Below are 18,787 nucleotides of genomic sequence, written 5' to 3'. Positions count from 1 at the left end.
AGGAAAAAAAATGAACGCTTGGCATAAGACGTTCCATTGTTTTAGAAAATGGTAACGGAAATCTCCATTCTGCATGTTGGTCAAGCGTATCCAATGTAGTGTGAGTATGAGTTAGCTACACTCGATTCACTAAAACCAAATCCCTTTGCACTAGTCGGTCTCTTGCACTCAATCCAGGAATATTTCAGGCGGCATTGGTTGATCCATGAGCACAATGTGCACCTTACAATACGAGTGACAGTGTAGCCAAGTGGAAGCTGGAAGACCATTTGCAAGTGTCACCTATGACACTTGACAGCAGTTAACCTACGGACAAACTGGTGCTCGCTGCAGGTCATCGCACTCCAGTTCTCTATACACTACTTTTATTATTATAACTTTGAAAAGATGGAAGAATCCTACATCAGACTGAAGAGGGAAGCAAAGCAGATCGGACTAGTCATTAACACGTTGAAGACGAAGTAGTCTCAAGAGAAGACAACGACTATCCTGGCGACAAAATCAAGGTGGTTGAAGAAATCGGACACGAGATCTGGACCACGCTTGTGGTGGACCACCGCGCACTTGGAGTAAAAATGGTTCTCTACAACGATCCGACAGGCACAAGAAGGCGATGTGTGCAGCGATCAAGGTGGATGGATCAGGTGGAAGACGATTTACGGACCCTCCGTAGACTGCGTTACTGGTGACGTACAGCAGTAGACGGAGACGACTGTTATGTACCGCAGAGGACACTCCGGCCTTAGGCTGAAAAATTATAATAAAACCACATGTGACGCATCACTCGTTTATCGAAGCATTCAGAATTGAACCAGCGATCTTAAGGGAACTTTACAGGAGGTACTCCACTTCTGATACTTCGCCATCACAAACAGAATACTCGTGCGAGAGCCTCACGGTTACATGTTACCAAACTCTTACCATTACTGTTGAACTGTTGGCAAATATACTGGAATCAAAAGGCTCGTTATGCAATTGACACATCTGGAAACTGGGAAAGCCAACATTGTCAATTTTAAACAATAAGACTGTTTGAAATAAAATTGTTGCTTATTATCTAGGTATACGGAAATGTAGCAAAAAGACGGATAAAATGATAAAATTACAGTTTCTCGCTGATACCAGAAAAGAAAGCGCATTCAGAAAATCGAATGTGCTAATCACTAGCAATTAAACATACTGGGGCTTGCTTGCTCCTGGATCACTCTTGCAGTATCGGTTACATTGTGATGTAAACAGCGGGCTTCGCTTAATGGGTGTTGTACTATGTACAACGGTGTGACGCAGCTTGTCGACGACAAAATCAGGGAGAATGCCAAAAAATACGACATTCTACGGCGGGCTGGTTAGATTAGGGTAGTGTGAATAGGAACATGGAGAACGTGAAGAGTAGTAAAGTTTCAATAGAAATTGTTTGCAATAAGCGGTGATACGAGTGATGGTTCACTATTTCAGAAAAAGTGCCCACTACAGAGCCCATAATACGCATATAAACCTTAATGACATTCACTTTTGGTTTTGTTTATCCTTTTACATATTAATAAAAAGGTTTTAGCTCTTAAAAGTAATAAAAAAAAATATTCGCGAGGTTGTTGCCAAAATCGGGAAGAAAATGTTGCCAAAAACGGGTGTTGCCAAAATCGGGGGTAGACAAAAACGGGTGTTGCCAAAATCGGGATGGGACTGTATTATCCAAAGTACTGCTTTGTATAGAATTTATTGACTCACGATGCGAGAAGTTTTTAGACAAACCGGAGTGGCGTGGAGGGAAATGTGTTTTGCCCTTAATTCCCATTTTGGAAGATTCTTGCTGCATGGCAGTTTGGAGTAGGTCTTATCCCGAAAAAACGTCGTACTTGACGGATGAAGCCCTAGCACAATTCCTCAGTGAAAAAGAAAACCCCCCTTCCCATCGATACAGCATGCGGAGGCAGTAATTGTCGAAGCCCCGGGTCTGGGGTCGCAACAGCCGGTCTAAAGCCGCATGAACAGAATGCTACATACGAGCTTCTATTTATGCCGGTGGTGTTCATGATGTTTATGAGCCGGTGTAGCGACAAGGCTAATAAGTTTTCGAAGATGGAGAGCTCTTCAAGTTTTCAGTGATTCGATGTCCACAAAATCAAACCACCGAAGATCGCCAGCTGTTGGAGACTGACTTTTGCTTGGGGCTTATGTAGTTCTCCTTCTGGGTCTGAGCAGATCTCCCGGGGACGAAAATATAATTTAGGTTGTTTACTTCAATGGAGAGCTGTTATGCGATAGTGAAATTTAGAAAAATTGCCATGGAATGTCGGAAGAATTTTCCTTGGAGGGAGATTCGAAAAAAAAAAATCGGAAAAGTTCTCCGTGAAAAGTAGGAACAATTTTTCGTGGAAATTCGGAAGATTTTTTTGTGGAAATTTGGAAAAATTTCTCGTGAAAAGTCGGAAAAACTCCCTGAGATAATTTAGAAGAATTTTACGTGGAAAGTCAAAAGAATTTCCCGTACAAATTTAGAAAAAAAATGCCATGTAAATTAGAAAGAATTTTCCTAGAAAATTCGGTAGAATAAATTTGAAAAAACAATTCCGTGGAAATTTGGAATTATTTCCCGTGGAAAGATAGAAAAATTTCCCTTGGATAGTCAGAAGAATTTCCCGAGGGATTCGGGGAAAAAATCAAATAAGATTTGTTAAAAATTTCTTGAAATATCGAAAAAAACTTCATGTGAAAATGTTGAAGTATTTACCATGGAAATTCAGAAGCATTAACCGTTGAAATTCGGAATAATTTTTCGAGGAAATTCAGAAAACTTCCCCATGGAAATTTAGACGAATTTGTCATTGAAATATATTAAAAGATCCTGTTCAAAGATCCTGTTCTGAAGAATTTTCCGTGGAGTAAATTATGAAGAATGTTTTGGAAATTCAGGAAAATATAGATAAATATTTTACTGCGATATCTGTAATATTTGCTGTTATATTGGGCTGCGCAGTCTAAAACTCGTTCAGAACGATGATTTTATGTTCGTCCCTACGTTTGGGAACTGATTAGTACCATCCATCTAATGATTTTTTCCCTGAAGATGGTACTAATCAGTGCCGAAACGTAAGAACGAACATAAAATCATCGTTCTGATCGAGTTCTTGACTGCACAGCCGAATATAGCAACAACAAATCAGGAAAATTTTCCAACTAAATTCGCTTTTGAAAAAAAAATATATAAAGCCAAGAACAGCCCAATCTGTGTTTTTGATGGAATGAGTATTGGAGGAATTGAAGTCACAGAGCTAAAACACCATTTTTATCACGAGTTGATTTATCCGCCCGGAGTGTAGACAATGTTTGTTGAACGTTTACAAAAGCTGTCCTTTTTATAGGACGCTGGGATAATATGGGTTAACTTCACACATATTAGCCTGCCTTCAAAGAGCTTTCAAATTCGATACCCTGATATTAATTTGAATTTGATTGAATGCTTACATTGTAAATATGATAGCAGAGTACGTCCAATAAACAGGTTTGTATATTGCGGCAGAAAAAACTCGTTCCACGATTTAGCACCATATACAAACAGTTTAAAAACGCATTAAGCGTGATATCGAGTATCACATCCGATACCTACTTCAGGGATGAAAGCGCAGACCTACATTTTATACCGGTCAGTGCATCCCACGTGCAATCTTCGCTCCCGTTCGCCTCTAAGTAATCGGTGTCGGATCCGTTCCGGTTTGGCTACCTTCCAATCAAGCGAGTTCCGCGCCATTTTTATACGGTAAAAACCAGACACTAATACGAGCTCCATCTTCACGACACATCTCCTTCCATCATCGACTGCTCTAAAGGTGAAAAGTTGTCTCTTCCGAATCCGCAAGAGGAGGGGCAGGAAAGCTGAACCACCACTTCCAAGTGGGCAGTTGCTCGCTGGAGCTGATTTAATTTCGCATCAATAATTTATGTCCGACTGGACGAAGCACAAAACCATCAAAATTCAGTGATGTATGTGATTTTCAACCGTTCCAGTCGGTCAAGAGGGAATGAGAGGGACGAATTTGTAAAAACTGTTCAGTCAGCAGAAAGCGATCGCTCATAAATTGAGAAATCATTTCGCAGTCATCAATTAGCATCTACACACGCTTACTATCCCTCGAGAGTAGCTTTCCAAACGCTTCCTACCTTTGAATTACGTCTATCCGTCCGCTGCGCTGCTACCGCTGCTGCTTGTTGTTCCTTGTCGTCTGTTGTCACGGCCTACTCGATTGACATTTAGCACGTTTCACGTATGTGTATTTATTCACATGCAGTAGGCTTTTCTCGATATGCGATATGGGAAGAAGTGCATCGCCTACTGCATTGGGCACGACAAGCGAGCAAATCAGCACACAGATATTGGAGCTCTCGCGCTCTCCTAACGCGTGATTATTCCGTGATTTTTATTATTTTTTGAAACTTTGTAATTGATATTCTTCTTTACAATCGACGATATGTGGTGGTATTTTTATGTTGCAACTAATTTGTATCTCACTAACAGTGTTGTGTGTTCTAGCACGTCTATTCACAGCGTGCACGGTCGTTATACTTCTTCCTGCGCACTCACACTACTGAAAATCACGATTCCGAGACTGTCTGCTGGTAGTGTAGAGAAAAATCGATAACACCATAATTTCTCCCAGAATATTTTGTTTCTCCATCCACTCAAACATACACTCAGTCCGAATAAATCAGATTCTCTTCTGCAAGAGAAAACTAGCCCCACATTCCTTATCTCCTTAAAAAATGTATCGTCTACTGTATCGTGGATTGGGTCTATTTAAGCTTGAAATTTCATTTAATCAAAAATATAGCAGGGATTTTTTGAATATGAGTTTTGAAATAATCTACGCCCAATCGTACATTTCCAATAAAAAATCATTGAAACCGGAAGGACAATGAATCTTGTTCTCTCGCAGCTCATACGCAAGCACGTTGTTTATTGACAGTCATCGCCTACTTCTGTTTGGATGTTTATTTTTGTTGCACAAAAGGACAATCCCTCCCACACACTCATACACCTGCCTGTCGACCAGTCCAATCACCTTAATGAAGTAAGAAGTTCCATGAAAAATAATCACTGTCCCATGCAATAAAAACAGTCGTCAACAGCAATAATTCTTCATTTCATGAAATGGCAAAAAAACAATGCAATAAGGTAACGGGGTATCCACGCAAAAACCTCTTCAAGTTACTTTCCAATAAAAATCAAACCCAAAGTCAGTGCGCTGTTTCAAGCATTGACTCTCGCGCACTCACACACGTTCTCGAACGCGAGTTCAAAGCAAACATCATCGCCAAGAAGTCCATGGCAATGAATCAAAGTTGGCCAAGAATCTGGACACCAGTCCGGCAGACATAAAAAGACGAAAAAACCGCGACGATAGGCTAACGCATTGGATAAACAAAGAAGAACCAGAAAAAGTTAACACTTCGAAGATTTGGATCTGAAACAGGTAAGCAGTGACCAAAGCATGCACTCCGCGCAAAGCCCACTATTCGGCTGCCCCAGATCAAGTTCAATATTCGATTTTGTACACATAGGTTTTTTTTTCTCGTGTTTTTCCACCGAATGTCTGCGTCGTGCGTAGGAAAGAGAAGAAAAAAACAATCTACGTGATTTTGATACTAAACGGCAGCCACTTTTTCTGTCATTTCCTGCACTTATACACTTGTTTCTGGTGTTTAATTCACACATTCGATAGCTTCGATTTCTTCTTCCCGACGTGACTTGTGGAGTTGCCTCGCCGATCAAATTATGTTGAAAAACCAACCCGATCAAAGCAGGCGACCATGTGAACCTCAAAACTTGCTGTTTTCGTCAACGGAAGAGCAACTTGTGCGGGTGTTTTAGGCAAAGATAAAATCCTGAATCCGTCGCGACGCACTGCTCTTCTACACTGCTGTGAACAGTCGGCGGACTGAAAATCGAACGCTGGCGACCGTGCAGAGAACCCGATTGCGACTGGCCTCCGCATACGGCTGGAATAGTGAATAAAACCAACGAGAGAGCCTAATGCTGGCTTCTGCTTCTGCTGTAGAGCTGGAGAGGAACGCAGCGCGCGATGGTCATCCGTATCTACATCCATCCAGTGTGGTAGCAGCGCCATGGTGATACCGCGACTACGGAAAAAGATACAACACCAACACATAGCAGGCGTCGTCACCCTCACTTTGCCAAGCAACGCAATGTGTTGTCAGTATTGTATAAACAAACAAGTGTAAACAAGAGCCGGTTTTTGTGTTATGAAGTTTTCATTCGACTGCTCGGTAGAGCTTTTAAAAGTTTATCTCTTTGCAGTCTTTGGAGTCCTCTGTTGGTGGTGAAGACGAAGCTTAATCTGTTTTACAGAGCTTTATCTGAAGATATCCATTTGGTGACATATTTATACAGGAACTTTTTAACGGCAGGTGAGTATGGAATAGAATTGAACCCTTGGGTTTTAATCTATCGTGATTAACCATGTTAAAATTCCAATTTTTAGGGCAAAAACGTTCAAGTGGTCGTAACCTTGGTCGTAATGAAACTAAAACTATAAATTTCAACATATGTGTTTAACATAACGAGGTTTTAGGAAACACAATATTCAAGCTATTAGTGGCTGAACTGAATCGAATCGTATGTAAATGGCGTGAATGATAAAGTACAGAAGTCAGGTCTAACAAAAGTCACCAAAGTAACAGCTCTGTGCTTGCAGGTAACAAGGTCGTAACCTTGATCGAAACCATGTTATGATTAGACCACCATTTGTTAAAGATGCTGAAACAGGAACAGTTGTTTGTATTGCTTGGTGAACAGTACCCTGAGCTAAGTCAGTAATACGATGCTTTTCACTAAAGTAAATGATTCCTGACATTTTATGACAGCCATTGATAACGAGACATGGAACTTCATCGAGGAAGCAGTGTTCAGTCCGTTCTACAAAGCTCCCAAAACTCAGCATCAGCCATTTTTGGAATTCTATATACAGTGGGTCAGCAGGGACTATTTCCGAGGGCTTTACGATAACCTTGGGATCAATAAGGCGACTACACCAGCAGGATTCGACAGCAGCCGCAAGGGGGACCCAATAGCAATGATTCTTTCAACAAAATAAAAAAAAAGTAGTTGGTGGAGTGGTGTCTGGCGGTAAGGAGGACCCTTTTGCTAGACGAAGTGGCCTTAATCGGTCACCCTAAATGTTGCCAGGGGGAGGCTAAGGTGATGGCCGTGGTGGGTAAGATGAGGTGCCGGTCGACGTAAAAATGGACGGCCCCACTTTGACCAAGATCATAAGCTCGGTGATGACCAACCGTGAGGATAGCGGAGGTCAGACAATGGAGGTGATTACTGACGTTTCAGATGTAATTATGTCTTTTCTGGATTTCCGCGTAAACTATAGTAAGGATCTGAAACAGGCCGTACTGACCCTAGTCTCGTCGTTTAGGCGAAGTCGGAGTGGAAGACCAGTAAGAAGGTGGAGCACAAGATTCGCAGGAGTCGGCAGGGAAGGCCAGGAAGTAAACCGAATCGGAGATTCGTATCCTTACTGAGGGGAAGCGGCTGACGGAGAGCCAAACTGCGGAACTCCAAAAGCGGATGGCCATCAGCGGAGCAACTCCGAAGCTATCTAAGGTCACGCAGGTGGCGGAGGATTACAGTACCGCTTAAGAGAGAGATGCGGAAACTCGCCCGGAGAGGATTGAGCGGACAGTTGGCCTCAAGGATCTAACTGAGGATCGCGGGAGGAGGACCTGCCGTGGACGGAGATCATGAATCCCAAAAAGGCGAAGCGGAGTCGTCAACAAGCCGCAAGGAGTGCAGAAAATGGAGCGGAGCAGACCACTGCTAAGAAGGCAATGGCAAGCGAAAAGACAAAGGTGAGGCGATTATCGTTAAGACAGACGATAAAAGCTACGCCGACGACTTGAAGACTGCGAGATGCAACGAAAAGCTCTCTAGTCTAGGAGGAGATGTTAACTGCATCCGTCGAACGCGGAAAGGCGAGTTGATTCTCATCTTTAAGCGGGACACTGCTCAAAAGAGTTCTGAGTATAAAAAGTTGACAAGGGAGGTCCTGGAAGATGGGGTTCAAGTTAGATCCATGTGCCCAGTTTCAAATATCCAGTGCAAGAACCTGGATGAAATAACCGAGGCCGGAGACCTGGTGAGAGATCTGTGCGATGTCGAGATCCAGCAGTCCACGATTCGGTTACACAAAGGCTATGCGGGAATGCAGGTTTCCTCATGCCAAGTACCTGTGGCTGAAGCCAAAAAGGATAAGGCAAAACTGAAAGTGTACTGGTCGGTGTGTTCCTTGAGCACAAGCCAACCAATTCAGGCCTGCCTTGGCCATGATCATAAATCCTATGACTGCAAGGGACCTGACCGCAGTAAGCTATGCCGAGGGTGTGGAGCTGAGAACCACCAAGCTGGCACCTGTCAGGCTGCACCAAGATATCTGATCTGTCCCCCGGGCACATACAACAGGCATCTTACCGGTGCTCAGGCCTGTCCGGTCTCTAGAAGGGCCCATACATGCAAGTCACACAGCTAAACTTAAACCATTTCAAGGCAGCTCAATTGCTACGAAAACAGTCGGTTATTGAATGCAAAGGTGATGTTGCCTTACTGTCTGACCCATACCGCATCCCTACTGGAAACAGCAGCTGGATAACGGACAAGCGCGGTATGTTGAGAATCTGGACTTGTTGGCGATACCACCCGAGCAACACAAGTCAGACAGAAATGGTTGCAGCAACTTGTTTGTGACCAGCTCTGGTCACATAACAGTTGCAGTAACCTATGTGAAACATGTGTGCTGCTAGGGCAAGAGGTAATATTATCTCCTGACGATGAGGGTTTTGTCATAGCAAAGGTAAACAGAGTTTACTTTTGTAGCTGCTACTGTCCTCCTAGATGGAGTATAGAGCAGTACACTAGGGTAGTCGATATTCTTGCGGCGAAACTAACTGGTTTAAAACCAGTAGTTGTAGCAGGACTGAGGTTCGTGGTTCACTAGCGCTAGAGGTCACATCCTGCTAGAGTCTCTAGCGATATTAAACGTACTCCTGCTGTACGAAACCCAGTGCCAATGTTCAGAGGACCGAACGGAGATTCATATATCGATGTGACCTTCTGCAGTGGTCGGTGGAACCACACTGGAAGGTTCATAAGGGGCATACTTCCAGTGACCATCAGGAAGTGCATTTTATAGTCGGTTATGCCCCAAAGGAGCCACAAGGCGGGTTAGTGCTACTGATCTAGGATGGCGCACCTCTTAGATTAACCTGGAACTGTTAGAAAGGCACTACGATGGGAAAGTCGGACTACAGAACTAAGCGGCGACGAGTTGACCGATGTACTAAAACGTGCCTGTGACATAATGATGGAAGGATGGAAGGAAGGATCAAACCTCATGGTAATCGACAACCAGTGTACTGGTGGTCGAATACGATCGCAGATCTTCGTAGAACCTGTCTAAGAGCTAAAAGAAGGTTGCGTCGTGCTAGAACAGACGCTGAAAGGGTCTATAGACGCCGGGTATTCCAGTCAGCGAGCAAAGCTCTGAACTGCCAGACTAAATGTAGCAAGAGAGCCTGCTTTGAGCAGATGTGCAGGATGGCCAATGACACTCCATGGAGGGATGCTTACAGAATAGTGATGGTTAGGACCATCCTGAGAGATCCCCATATATGTTAGCCAGAATAGTAGAAGGGTTGTTTCCGAAACATGAATCATCGAACTGGTCTGCTACAGCGTACGAGTCAGTCGACGTGGTACCGATAGGGACTAACGAGCTTATCGCTGCAAGAAAATTTAATCTCAATAAGGGATCTGGCCCGGATGGTATTAAAAAGCTGGTCCTAAAACACGCCATTCTTGCTCATCCAGATATGTTTAGGAGCTGCCTACAACGATGCCTGGATGAAGGAAACTTCCCAGACCGTTGGAAATGGCAGAAATTGGTGCTATTACCGAAGCCCGGCAAACCACCGGGAGATCCTTCGGCATACAGATCAATTTGCCTACTCGACACATCTGGGATGGTGCTAGAGAGGGTGATCCTGAATAGATTGTCGGACTCTGCGGAGTATGCTGGTAGCTTATCTAGCAACCAGTATGGTTTCCGTAAAGGCCGTTCCACCATCGAAGCAATGCTAGCTGGACAGATATAGCTGACTCCCTGCATCGCTTGAGGGTTCCGGATTATCTGTGCAGGATGATGAAGGTTGAAGGCAGGATGAAAAGTTTTTTTTTTTCAGAATAGGGTGTTGTATATGACACTGACGTTGGTCAGCAGTCGATAGAAGTGTCAGCGGGTGTTCCACAGGGATCGATCCTAGGACCGGTTCTGTGGAATATCATGTACAACGGTGTATTACGCTTAAGTCTTCTGGCCGGTGTACAAATAGAAGGCTTCTCGGATGACGTAATGCTAGAGGTGATGGGTGACACTCTAGTTCAAGAAGAACTGAAGGCTTCGTACGCGATTGGCAGAATAGAGGAATGACTCAACTCGAGGAGGTTATCCTTTGCACATCACACGTTACAGTAAGCGATGATAAGAGTAAGAACCTGTACAGTAAACTCCGTGAGGTTATTAAAGCATCTGGATGTGATGATCGACGATAAGCTCAATTTCACGAACCACGTCGATTATGCATGCCAACGGGTATCATTTCCGTAAAAGTCTTTATTACGAATAATGTCCAACAGATCGGCGGTGCATGGTCAAGTGCGTAGGTTGAAAGCGGGTGAAGCATTGTCTATCATCCGCTAAGGCGTAGCACTAAATGCCAAGTCCAACGTGAAGAAAGTGCTTTAACGGAAGGGATTCGGTGCAAGTGCTACGTGTCGAAAGAGCAGCTTCGTTGCTCAAATGGCAGAGAGCATGGGACACCACAGTCAAAGGTCGTTGGACGCACTGGCTAATTCTGAATGTGTAGAATTTGGTTAGTAGCATAGTCAGGCCATTTTCCATCTATCACAGGTATTGGCTGCTTTAAAAAGTTCCTGCATAGGTTTGGGTTCGGAGATTCGGCGGAGTGCCCGAAATGTGTAGGTGAGGTAAAACCGGCAGAGCATGTGGTGTTTGCATGCCCGCGATTTAGAACGTAATGCCATGCTGCTTGTCAGCGGCATGAATACACCCCCGGACAACCTCGTTGAGAGGATGTGTCGGGAAAAGGTTATATGGAATGCGGTGAACACAGATTATGTCGAAACTACAGCGCTGGTGGCGTCTTGAACTAGACCAGCAGCTGCAGAATAAACCACTGTGTTTCAGTGAACACCACGCTCGCCCCGACAACATAAACACGGGTAGGCTGCGGTGACCTCCGTATGTATGTAGATATAGAGGTCATTGTGGTTCCCGTGCGGTATTTGTTGTCGGGGTGCTCGTCTCAGGTAGTGTGGGGATGGGATGAGCCCATCCCCACACAACCTGAGTTAACCACCTCAGGTGCCTGTTTGCAGATTTCCGTTTACCCTCGCGCAAGAAAAAAAATGTGAGAGAGTAAGTAAGGGGCTGCCCATATACCACGTGGACAGTTAAGGGGAGGGAGTATCTGAAACTGGTCAAAACCTGTCCATGTGGTATATGGATGGCCCCTGAGTGAATGAGTAAGTGAGTGTGTAATTAAGTCAGTGAATAAGTGTGGGAGTTATTAGTTAATTAGATAGCTGGGAAAGCTAAAGAGTGAGAAAAAGTCAGTAAACGAGGGGAGCAAGTGATTAGGTGATAGTTAAAGGACTTATTAATTAATTAGTGAGGAAGTGAGCTTATGAAGCAGTGAGTGACTGTTTGGGTGAATAAGCAAATAAATAAGTGAGTAAGTGAGTGAAGGAATGAATAAGTAAGTAAGTGAGTAAGCGAGAGAACTAAAGAATGATTAATAGAGAAACAATAAAAGAGATAACGGTAATTCGTAATTAATGAGATAACGAAGAAGAGGCTCAAGAGAGGACAACGTAAGCCACGCACCACGAGTTTGTATTGGTGATGATGAAATCGAGATGATTGAAGAATTCGTGTACTTGGGATCACTGGTAACCTCCGATAACGATACCAGCAGAGAAATTCGGAGACGCATAGTGGCTGGAAATCGTACGTACTTTGGACGCCACAAAACGCTCCGATCGAATAGAGTTCGCCGCCGTACCAAACTGACTATCTACAAAACGCTTATTAGACCGCTAGTTCTCTACGGACACGAGACCTGGACGATGCTCGTGGAGGACCAACGCGCACTTGGAGTTTTCGAAAGAAAAGTGCTGCGTACCATCTATGGTGTGGTACAGATGGCGGACGGTAAGTGGAGGAGGCAAATGAACCACGAGCTGCATCAGCTGTTGGGAGAACCATCCATCGTTCATACCACGAAAATCGGAAGACTACGGTGGGCCGGGCACGTTTCCTGAATGTCGGTCAGTAATCCGGTGAAAATGGACCTCAACAACGATCCGACGGGAACAAGGTGGATCGATCAGGTGGAGGACGATTTGCGGACCCTCCGCAGACTGCTTGGCAGTGGTGGAAATACTCGCTTCACGAGTAAGAAAAGAGTGTAATTGGGCCTACAAAAAATGCCACACTCGCGCGAACCTACTGCCTGCATTTTTCTGGTGCTAGCTTTGTTCGCGAGTACGGGCAGAGCAAAGTAAAAAAGCAGGGCAGTATTTTGTTCGGGAGTAAAAATCACGATCGCGAGTATTTGTGGTTATTTCGAATACAATGGATAAATTTCACTTCTGATAAACACAATAACTATAAACAAAGGTATTCTTGCTCGAACACCTCGAACATCCGTGATAAACATGTTCCGAAGTTGTTTTATGACATTTTGCAAATTAACCCGAATGACTCGCGAAGCTTCACGAACATTTTTCGGGGTTCGTTTTTCTGTTTTCTCTGCGAGTAGTAGGTAGGCAAGAAAAAGGCAAAACAAGTGTTCGCGAGTATTTTGCATTGCCTACTTCTCTTTTTGTGAGCAATGTTCACAGATTTCCACCACTGCTGCTTGGTTGGCGACGTGCAGCCATGGACCGAGCTGAATGGAGAACACTTTTGTGTAATGCACAGGCCACTCCGGCCTTAGTCTGGTAATAAATAAATAAAAGGTTGATTGCAAAAAAAAAAATGGCGTCGGTTGCATTTCCGCAACATCAGTGACGATACTAAAAGAAAGTCGCAGTCGGTAGCGGAATCACTGACGTTGGCGTCAGTAGCAGTCAAGTTTTATTTCTTGTGTGGACATGCTGTGTTGGATTTGGTTGGATACCACGCGTAATTGACCATGTAGACCAATTGATCTGAACTTCAGGACAATTTGGAGAACCTAGAACATCTGCATCAAACTGATTTGGACGGAACATAATACGCAAGGGCTCTAGGGACTTGTATGGACATGCTGGGTTGATTTTGGTTTGATACCAAGCGGAGTTGACATGGTAGACTGATTATTTCGAACTCCAGAACAATTTGGAGAACCAATAACATCTGCTAGAAAGCAATATAATACACTAGGGCTTTATGGACTTCCATAGACATGCTGGGTTGATTTCCGTTATGAAGTTCTTCGGAATCGGAGAACTTTACTCATATTGAATCTGGAATATCGAAATTTTTACTTTCTAAATTACAGCATATGAACTCCACCTGATTTTGAAAAAAAATCCCCAGGACCCTAGAAACATAACAAACTAGCAAACTACTGGAAACTAGATAAGACAACCGTAAAAGAATTATGAAATCGCTTAGAAGACGCCTGGAAACCTTCTATTTGAAATCATGATTCTAATGATTTCTTAATTGCAGTGTTCGATATAATAACCATGAACACTTGTTCATTTTACTAATAAAACGGATGTGATGGAATTTGCATAAAAAGTGCTTAAATGCTGCTGAACAGTTTTTAAAATCCTTACCTATCGTTTTCTTTTGGAAGTCAATTTTTGCCTGAAAAACACTCATGGGGATTAATCAAATTATTTTGAGCTTTTTAGTGGAATGTCTTCACTTGTCGTAGGACGAGTTTGTACCATTTAATTCCACCACTTAATTGTACCTTGACAGATACGTATTTCGACCTCAAGGTCGTCTTCAGTATCTCGTACTTGACTCGACTGGGGACATTTAGATATCATAATAACTATGATCAAATGATCAAATAATCTCAAAATTTTCCCAATCGAACAAAAAACGCCAGTAACCAGTCAATTTTAGAGGTCGAGAACAACAAATGCAACCCATGATCATCGCGAATAAAATTTGTAAATTAAACCAGTTTTTTTTCAGGACCAGCATTTTGTACAAGGGAAGGTCGAGCTGAGACGAGGGAAGACAGATGCCGCCAGTAGCCGAATCCAAAGCCCTCGGAAGGCGCTGCAAAAGTTGATTCGCTTGAATGGCGTCAGTTTTGTTACAAAGTTTAGCCGCAAATCGTCGAGTGGCTGAAATTGGCGTCAGTAGCACTCAAATGGCACGGCAAATGCTGGGTAAAGCGTACCATTGCACAGTGGCTAAAATCGTGTTTTAGCGCGTTTATTTAATAGTACCTTTATTATGTGATTTAGCGTAATGGCGTCTTCGAGACATTTTATCAGTAAGTCGACGCGCTTCTTTGGAGGTATTCAGCCTTATGATCAATCCCCCTAAAAGTGAGATGAAAAATTAATTTTTTTCACTTTACAACATGGAAGGTATATGTCTTCGTGATGATTGTAGCAAAAGTTCCCCTGAAAAACTTTGTCGAAGACACCAAGTTTGTAATTTCATTACTTTTGGAGATTTATTGCATTTTATGCCAACAAGTTTTGAACATGTTCGATGCATTAGCATACAATCATATGGAGACGCATGGTGCATTAATTCATGAACTCCCTGTGGTGGGTGATTGATTTCTACCTGGCAAAGTAGGAAACGGTTTTTGATGAAACATTACTTACATTCGCTTACAACTCTACAGTTCAAGTATTAAATTAAAGTTCATTACTTGTATTTTGCTATGCGTATGAGATTGACTGCCACCATTTGCCCGATGTCAAGTAGCAGTAAAATCAAATATGACTAAAAAATCCAATAAAACTATTATAACTTTTTCATCTTTTAAGTTTTTAAGTCACAATAGCCCCCCAACGACGTATTTTAATATTATCTAAAACTTTCTAAAACATGTAAAAAATGTAGAAATGAAAATGAAAAAGATATGATGAAAACCCCATTTTTAAGGGGTTGTCAGCAGAAAACGTAAAAAATTTCCAAAAGTTGTAACTCTCGATGACGTCCACACGTCTAGAGAGTGGACGTCCTCACGTCCCAAACTAGCTCACCTCGTACACCCAAAAAACAAATCTGGCAATCATTGTATAAAATCTTGGCATATACAATTCTGTAAGCTTTTTATACAAATATTGTATTAAAATCTTCCGAAATTGTATATGTCAAATTATTATACAGTTTCTGTAAGGTTCTTATGCAGAATTGTATTAAAATCTGCCATCCGCTGGTTGGGTGTAGGATAGGTCTCAGGGTCGGCAATCGACCTGCTTTAGGGAACACACGGACGCCTCAACTCAGAAGCGGACTATAATAGTCAGAACCAACCACTTACATGCATAAGACGACTTCAAACAAAGAAAAATGAGAGAGAGATACATTTAAATTTCTTTTATTTTTTTTTTCATCTTTAAATTAGGGTTAGTGGATTAGGGTTTGTTTACGTTGCGGCCGATCGGAGAAGTTGGGGCCCTTACGGTGTCATGCGGAGAACATACTCCAAACATACCTTGAACGCTTCGGGGGAGGTGTCGCCCCGACTGCATGTCAGACTTCGCGGGGTGACCTAGGTTCGGTTCGTATCCTATACGAGCCGAGGGCGTGAACGATGGTTGGGGATTCGGCTGTCGATTGTCGCTGTGGCTCCGTGTCGCGTTCGTTAACGGCCGAAAGAGCCCTGCGAATGCTCGTGGATTCGGCGTGGCATGGTTGATAATGGTTGATAACTGTGCACCATGGTCCACCGGAAATAAGGAGGAATGGTCCTCCGGAAATTTAGGGGGTTTGGTGTCAGGCCCTGCAAGCCAGCCTTTAAAAAATCATAAGCAACGAACAATCAACAAGAGAGTACGGACCGGAACCATCGGCGAAGACCACTGCGACGAAAAGGGACTAGCGATTGGAAACTCGGTTCGTGGAACTGCAAATCTCTCAACTTCATCGGGAGCACACGCATACTCGCCGATGTGCTCAAGGACCGTGGATTCGGCATCGTAGCGTTGCAGGAGGTTTGTTGGAAGGGATCAATGGTGCGAACGTTTAGAGGTAATCATACCATCTACCAGAGCTGCGGCAACACACATGAGCTGGGAACAGCTTTCATAGTGATGGGCGATATGCAAAGGCGCGTGATCGGGTGGTGACCGATCAATGAAAGAATGTGCAGGTTGAGGATCAAAGGCCGGTTCTTCAACTTCAGCATAATCAACGTCCATAGCCCACACTCCGGAAGCACTGATGATGATAAGGACGCATTCTACGCGCAGCTGGAACGTGAGTACGACAGCTGCCCAAGCCACGACGTCAAAATCATCATAGGAGATTTGAACGCTCAGGTTGGCCAAGAGGAGGAGTTTAGACCGACTATTGGAAAGTTCAGCGCTCACCGGCTGACGAACGAAAACGGCCTACGACTAATTGATTTCGCCGCCTCCAAGAATATGGCCATTCGCAGCACCTACTTCCAACACAGCCTCCCGTATCGGTACACCTGGAGATCACCACTGCAGACAGAATCACAAATCGACCACGTTCTGATTGATGGACGGCACTTCTCCGACATTATCGACGTCAGGACATATCGTGGCGCTAACATCGACTCTGACCACTATCTGGTGATGGTTAAACTGCGCCCAAAACTATCCGTCATCAACAATGTTCGGTACCGACGACCGCCGCGGTACGACCTAGAGCGACTGAAGCAACCTGATGTCGCCACTGCATACGCGCAGCATCTCGAGGCAGCGTTGCCGGAAGAGGGTGAGCTCGATGGGGCCCCTCTTGAGGACTGCTGGAATACAGTCAAAGCAGCCATTAACGACGCAGCGGAGAACAACGTCGGGTATATGGGTAGAAGTCGACGGAACGATTGGTTCGACGAAGAGTGCAGACAGATTCTGGAGGAGAAAGACGCAGCGCGGGCGGTCGCGCTGCAGCAAGGTACCCGGCAGAACGTGGAACGTTATAGACGGAAGCGGAGACAGCAGACCCGCCTTTTTCTGGAGAAGAAGCGCCGCCTGGAAGAAGCGGAGTGCGAGGAGATGGAGCAGCTGTGCCGTTCTCAAGATACACGCAAGTTCTATCAGAAGCTCAACGCATCCCGCAAAGGCTTCGTGCCGCGAGCCGAAATGTGCCGGGATAAGGATGGGAGCATCTTGACGGACGAACGTGTGGTGATCGAAAGGTGGAAGCAGCACTACGAGGAACATCTGAATGGCGCTGAGAGTACAGGCAGTGAAAGTCAAGGCAGCGGAGGAGATGACTACGTCAGTTCAGCGGACGATGGAAGCCAACCACCCCCACCTTGAGGGAAGTTAAGGATGCCATTCAACAGCTAAAGACCAATAAAGCAGCTGGTAAGGATGGTATCGGAACTGAGCTCATCAAGATGGGCCCGGAAAAGCTGGCCACTTGCCTGCACAAACTGATAGTCAGAATCTGGGAAACCGAACAGCTACCGGAGGAGTGGAAGGAAGGGGTTATATGCCCCATCTACAAGAAAGGCGACAAACTGGAGTGTGAGAACTTTCGAGCGATCACCATCCTTAATGCCGCCTACAAAGTGATATCCCAGATCATCTTCCGTCGTCTGTCACCATTAGTGAACGAGTTCGTGGGAAGTTATCAAGTCGGCTTCGTTGACGGCCGCTCGACAACGGACCAGATCTTTACTGTACGGCAAATCCTTCAAAAATGCCGTGAATACCAGGTCCCAACGCACCATCTGTTCGTTGATTTCAAGGCGACATACGACAGTATAGACCGCGTAGAGCTATGGAAAATTATGGACGAGAACAGCTTTCCTGGGAAGCTTACCAGACTGATCAAAGCAACGGTGGATGGTGTGCAAAACTGTGTGAAGATTTCGGGCGAACACTCCAGTTCGTTCGAATCGCGCCGGGGACTAAGACAAGGTGATGGGCTTTCGTGCCTGTTGTTCAACATTGCGCTAGAAGGTGTCATGCGGAGAGCCGGGTGTAACAGCCGGGGTACGATTTTCAACAGATCCAGTCAATTAATTTGCTTCGCGGATGACATGGACATTGTCGGCCGAACATTTGCAAAGTTGGCAGAACTGTACACCCGCCTGAAACGTGAAGCAACAAAAGTTGGACTGGTGGTGAATGCGTCAAAGACAAAGTACATGCTTGTGGGCGGAACCGAGCGCGACAGGGTCCGCCTGGGAAGCAGTGTTACGATAGACGGGGATACCTTCGAGGTGGTCGAGGAATTCGTCTACCTCGGATCCTTGCTAACGGCTGACAACAACGTTAGTCGTGAAATACGAAGGCGCATCATCTGTGGAAGTCGGGCCTACTACGGGCTCCAGAAGAAACTGCGGTCGAAAAAGATTCGCCACCGCACCAAATGTGTCATGTACAAGACGTTAATAAGACCGGTTGTCCTCTACGGACATGAAACATGGACAATGCTCGAGAAGAACTTGCAAGCACTCGAAGTATTCGAGAGACGGGTGCTTAGGACCATCTTTGGCGGTGTGCAAGAAGACGGTG

At 44.5% G+C, this 18,787-nt stretch overlaps 1 protein-coding gene across 9 annotated transcripts in view; it reads right to left on the bottom strand.

The window, feature by feature from the left end:
* LOC134227446 (putative polypeptide N-acetylgalactosaminyltransferase 9) overlaps window positions 1–5,990 on the bottom strand; it is a 359,233-nt gene extending 353,243 nt beyond the window's left edge. The window contains exons 1-2 of one of the 9 annotated variants that reach the window (XM_062708949.1): window positions 5,787–5,990; window positions 4,159–4,611 (exon numbers count right to left, since the gene is read on the bottom strand). The gene's annotated coding sequence lies outside the window, so the exon portion shown is untranslated. The other 8 variants (XM_062708943.1, XM_062708940.1, XM_062708941.1 and 5 more) reach the window with 8 other exon arrangements.
* Window positions 5,991–18,787: the final 12,797 nt, after the last annotated feature.

The sequence above is a fragment of the Armigeres subalbatus genome, chromosome 3, assembly GCF_024139115.2.
Source record: "Armigeres subalbatus isolate Guangzhou_Male chromosome 3, GZ_Asu_2, whole genome shotgun sequence".
Classification (NCBI taxonomy): Eukaryota; Metazoa; Arthropoda; class Insecta; order Diptera; family Culicidae; genus Armigeres; species Armigeres subalbatus.
Note: the sequence above shows the minus strand (reverse complement) of the source record. Positions and strands in the feature narration are given on the sequence as shown.